This window comes from Chinchilla lanigera, unplaced genomic scaffold (assembly GCF_000276665.1).
Source record: "Chinchilla lanigera isolate Chin_1 unplaced genomic scaffold, ChiLan1.0 scaffold00003, whole genome shotgun sequence".
Taxonomy (NCBI): domain Eukaryota; kingdom Metazoa; phylum Chordata; class Mammalia; order Rodentia; family Chinchillidae; genus Chinchilla; species Chinchilla lanigera.
Genome location: NW_004955404.1, coordinates 25,392,049 through 25,397,954, shown reverse-complemented (window position 1 = coordinate 25,397,954; position 5,906 = coordinate 25,392,049).

The window sequence follows — 5,906 nt, the reverse complement described above, 5'->3', positions numbered from 1 at the left end:
CCACGTATGAATGTGTGAAACATTACAGGGACGTCTACATGCAAGCCATAAAGGACTCCAATTAGCTACATTTTAGAACTCAATTTTGTGCCTGAAGCTTAAACGAAAATTTAAACTCATGCCACTATAACAGATGAAGTCCAGTTGGGATACAAAAATTGATATTTTCCATTATAATATCTAGCAATTTAATCTTATTTATTTCTCTTCTAAGTCACCATTATTTCTTAAATCCAGTTTAAAATAATTGCTTATGTATAGTGTTTTAAATTTGCATGATTTTCCTACTTTCACTATTAAATTGTCCCTTTTTACAAATTGTCCTCTACAATGTACTTTCACCTACTTTATCTTCAGAAATTTTCTCCTTCCTTATCATCCACATTTTATTTTAGAAGTATTACAGACAATAACTTGAATGGTATCTAACTGACATATCATAAAATGATATTGTTAAATGCCAATCTAACAAGAGTTTGCATTCAACAATTCTCCAAATGAAGCCATGTAAATTTTATTTATTTCACTTAATGACTTTTTAATGATGATTTATTGTAAACATATCAATAAAATAAGAATCTTATAATTATATTTCAAAGCCTTCTAAGACTAAGGTATGCCAAACAAATTAATGGGAAAGGGACACAGTTAAAAACACAGGAATAGGCACAAAGGGGCTGAGGATTCTACTGGGTAAAATTCCTATTACTCTGTTTTTACAATAGGCACATCGTTCATGCATTCAGTAGAATAGTCAATGCTGACTTTCAAATTAGGCTATTTAATCAACATTAAAAATATAAAATGAATATCACATCAACATGTTAGGAGAAAAGACCAAAAAAATGAACAAGTACCTAATAATGGGAGTGCTTATCATATTTAATGTTTATCTTATGTAAGTTACCATGAAAAATAATTTTACCTTTATTGTATCAAAAATCCAAGATACTAGACATAGATTATATTACTGCATCAGTTTTTTAAATGAAAAAAGTGAATCTCAAAATTTAGTAACTGGGGCAGGGGATATAATTCAGTGGTACAGGGGCTGCCTGGCAAGCACAAGGTCCTGAGTTTAATTCCCAGTACCAAAAATAAATAATAAATAAATAAATAAATAAAATTTAGTAATTTGGCTAAAGTTGAACAATAAATCTATCTTTTTTTTTTTTTTTGGTTTTTTTCCGGTACTGGGAACTGAACTCACGACCTTGCGCTTGCCAGGCAGGCGCTTTTGCCACTGAGCTAAATCCCCAGCCCCAACAATAAATCTATCTAATGAAATTACTCAGTAGTGAAGCAGGGGCTGAAGATGGAAATAAAGCAGTTGGCAGAGCAGGAAATCAGTGCATCCTTTATTCTCTTGTTCACTCAAAGAATCTTTACCTGACATGTGCCACCATCTATACAGTGATGATTGGAAGATACAAATACATTGCAGTAACTTAGGTGGTACATGACCTAGTAACTACCCTTTCAAACATGACACTGGATGTATGACTATTTCATTAGCAACCATTAACCTTTTATTTTAGGTAAAGATCAAGGATAAATAGGGAAATATAAATGAACATATCTATGAGAGGACTACTCCAAGACAGGTATATAATGAAAAAGTATTAAAAGGGAGTGACACAGAAATACAAGAATTTCATATAGGACAGAGTCAGAATTTTAACTACTGAAAAATACAGCTTTAAAGGAATTTTCAGAAGCCTAACAGACACTTTTCAGAGAACTGAAATCTATTAAACTCCCTCCTCTACTAAGAGGACTACACAAATCTGCAATCATGTACTAAGAAAACCAGTCAGAAAGGAAGAGAACAAACAAAAAGACATTAGAAATACAGTGGGTACGTAAAGTGCTAAATATTAAATAGTTGGTTGAAAATGCTGCAAATGTACAAAACTCAAGATCGTGGTCTTTGCTTAAAATGTTCCTGACCAGTGCCAGGGATATAGCTCAGAGGCAGTGCCTTCTTGGCAAGGGCAAGGTCGTGGGTTTGAATCGTGGTACAAAAAACTTCAAGCAAACAAACAAACAAAAGAGCAACAAAAACCAACTAAAATGTTCCTGACCATAAAAGTGAAGTGAAGAACTATTTTATGAGGAATCCACACTCATTTCAGTATGGATTTTGTACCAGAAACTCAGGAATCAGCACAAAATAAAAGTCAAATATATTTGATGTGTGACAAGGACCAAAGAAGAGCCCAGAACTAGAGCTCATTTCCGACTTTTTTGAGAAAATAAATGTTGCTGACAGGCCCATCCCCCTCTCCATGGAAAATATTTGAGTCTGTGGGTTGCTTTATTTAAAACAGTTTGGTATTTGCAGAACTTGCATATTTTTCCCACAATCTTTAAATAATCTTGGGTTACTTAAAATAACATGCATCGTGTAAATGTGACATAAATAATATTATACTGCATTGTTATGGAATTATGGCAAGAAAACAGGGTTTAAAAGAATGCATACAGCTGTTCACAGAAAAATAACCTTTGACGCATACCCCCATAACATATGTTCTCAATCTGTATATTAATGTGATCTGTATTCAAGCAACTGAAATATTTTTTTCCATTTAGTCACAATCATTGAGATAAAATTACACTGAAGGTGATAGAAATTCACCAGTACAAACTAAGCTAGTGTTTATATAAAGAGGTGAATACAAAGAAGCCAGCGGATACTATGTTCCAATTAAAATGATTAAAAGTGAAAAATATATTGCAGGTTGCACAATATTTTCAAATGATGAACTTGATTTCTATTGTTGTTTTACCAGACTACCAGAAATGCAGTTACTTAAAACAATATTAAGCTTTTATGCCATGGTTCCATGAATCAGAAATCTAACAGATATTAGATTGTCTTCTTAGGAGATTACAAAACTGAAATCAGAATCAAACCACCAAGCTTTTATCTGGATGCTGTGAAGGATAATGTTCCCCAGGTCATTCACGTTACTAACAATACTCAGTTTCTGGCATGTGTAGTAGCAACAGTTTCTTTTTTTTTGTTGTTTTTTTGTTTTTTTTTCCGGTACCGGGAACCGAACTCAAGACCTTGCGCTTGCCAGGCAGGTGCTTTGCCGCTGAGCTAAATTCCCAGCCCCTAGTTTCATTTTCTTGATGGTTGCAAGGCTTCTGTGTTCAATAAGAACCTGAAGCCACACACCATTCTATCTCAGAGATCACCTCCACCTAAAAGCAACAAAACCGCATTGAATCCCCCTGTATTTTAAATCTCCCTGCCTTCTAAATCTCCCTGTCTTCTCCTTCAGACAGGGGCTATAGAGAAATCTTCTCTTTAAATTTTTACATGATTGACTCAATCCTATGGGTTAATCTTCACATTTTAAGATCAGTAATTGTGCATTATATAATATAATCAGCAGAACGATGTCTTATTTTCACAATTTTCAGGGATAGAAATACATTATGGGTTGGAAGGGTTAGCTTTCTGATTATCGCACATAGTTTGCCTATGAAGTTGTTAAAATTATGACTATAGTTATTACAAGTAACTCAAATAACCACTCGGAGATTCAGAAATTTATAATCTCTGGTATTTTGATCAAATACCTTATTTATTTATCTAATTATTTATTTGTACTTGGAATTGAATTCAGGACCTTGCACTTGCAGGCAGGTGCTTGTGCCACTGAAATATCTCCCAAGCCTGAATCTCTGGTAACTTGAAATGAGGTTGAAAAACTCTTGAGACAATAAACTTTGAATAAATTTAGTCTTCTAATTCCAGAACTGAATGATCAGACTATATGTGGAAAATATAAACACTACCCCTGGTGAGTGCAGTATTTCCTCCTATTTTTGTTGTGGCTGATTAAATATTAATATGGAAGAGCAGAAGAAAATGAACTGCTGTTATATAATCTTAGTGAAAAATATTGAACACACGTTTAATTTTGCCATTTATATTACAGAACTCTGCTAGTTAATCTTGGTTGTTCAGACTGGATTGTACTTCTGGGTGTGTCTGTGAAGGTGTTTCTAGGGAACGCTGTTGACTTCATGAAATGTGCAGGGTTCCCTGAAAGTGGCAAGACCATGCTATTATCTGAGGATGTGATGGATTAAAGAAAGCAGAAAAGAGAAACTTGCATGAGTACCTGTTGCCACTTTCTTTATGGAGCAGGGTATTTTGGCTGCCTTTATTGGTCATAGATATCAGACTCCAGATGTATTAGCGTTTTGACTTGCACAGGTGACACTCCAGGGAGCCTCCTGGCCTTCTGCCGTGGACTAGACTGCATTATTAGTCTCTCTTCTTCTGAGAATTCTATCTTCTTGGACTTGACAGTTACTCTTTCCCCAGTTCTCCATTGTGCAGACAGTCATTGCGGGACTTTGCAGCCTCTGACCATGGAAGCCGATCTACTAAATCTCCTCTTAAAATTACATATATTACATTGCTCCTCTTGCTTTTAGTGTCCCGTCTTAGTACCTAGCAGTAAGTATACTGAATGATTGATCTTATAAATCATTATATCCAAAAGAACATCCACAACATCACTTTCAAATATCATTATAGTTTATTTCTCTAGACTTACACTGTTCAGTATGAAAAAGAAAGTTAAGATACCCTGTGAATAACTTTGTAATGGATGCTATGAAATAATATTAAAAACATTTTATTTTAGCTTAAATCAATAAAATGAACAAACTTGCTTCTTTTTAATTACTTTTCATGTGATTCCTTATGGAAATAATTAAATATGTCTCTCAGTGTGTATGGATGTATGTCTCGACCATCTCTGCTTTGAAACAATAAAGCAGAAATACTTTCCAGTATGCTTGTTTTCATATATTCATGTTCATGTATCAGGAAATGCCTTTTTTCTCAGGTTATTTGAAGATCACCTGAGACATTACTTAAAAAGAAATTCTTCATCTATTGCAGATCTTCAATTAATTCAAGTTGTTAAAAATACATGGAAATTAATAAAATAAAGATTTAAATTTTATTTGAATATAAGAAATTGAAGCAAAGTGTCAGCTACATTTCTTTGGTCTTTTTATTTCAGATTTTTCCTCACTTGTTGAGCTCATTTCTTCTTTCCTTCGAAGTCTGATAAACTGACCTCGGTGTTCATGTGCTATTAATTCAAAAGTAGTTTGTGCTTGGATCAGCCCTGCCTGGCACAGGGGAAAATGAGAAATGGGCTATTGATATGCAAAGAAGGGCAATGTGGCTAGATTAAAGAGAGTAGGCTTCTGGCCAGCTACTTCCAACATGGCTCATTTAAAATTCCCACTTGTTTAACTGAAACAAAACATTAAGGAATCTGCAGAAGGGAGCTTATACATGATGAATTAAAAAGGGTAAGGTCTGAAGGGCATAAAAATAATATTTTGATATATTTTATTTCATCATTTTTGCTTATTTTTATGAAATATTCCATTATTGCAAGAGAATCAGTATGACCTTTCCCATGAAGAAAAATAAACTGATTTTGATAAAACTTATGTTGGAAATTTGCATGTTTTAGAAAATTAATAAAAAGTGATCCAATGACTAAGCAGATATGAGTAGCACATATCTGAGGAAAGTGCATTTGTAGATAACATTTTTATTCTAAAATACTGTAATAAAAGGGTTATACTGATTTTATGCACTTAAGTTCTTAAATGGGTAATATTAATGGTTAGACTATGAAAAGGAGAAAAATTTGGGTATTGAAATGTCTGTAAAACAATTACTTTAATGCCAGTTGAGCTTCTTTGTACTAATGTGTTTCAACTACATAACTGAATAGTATTCCCCTTGCTATCTTTGCCATTCATATTCATATATTTCAAATTGTAATTATTTATGTATAAATTAAGGAGTATATTTGTCAATTAATAATGCCTACATTGGGCTGGGGATATAG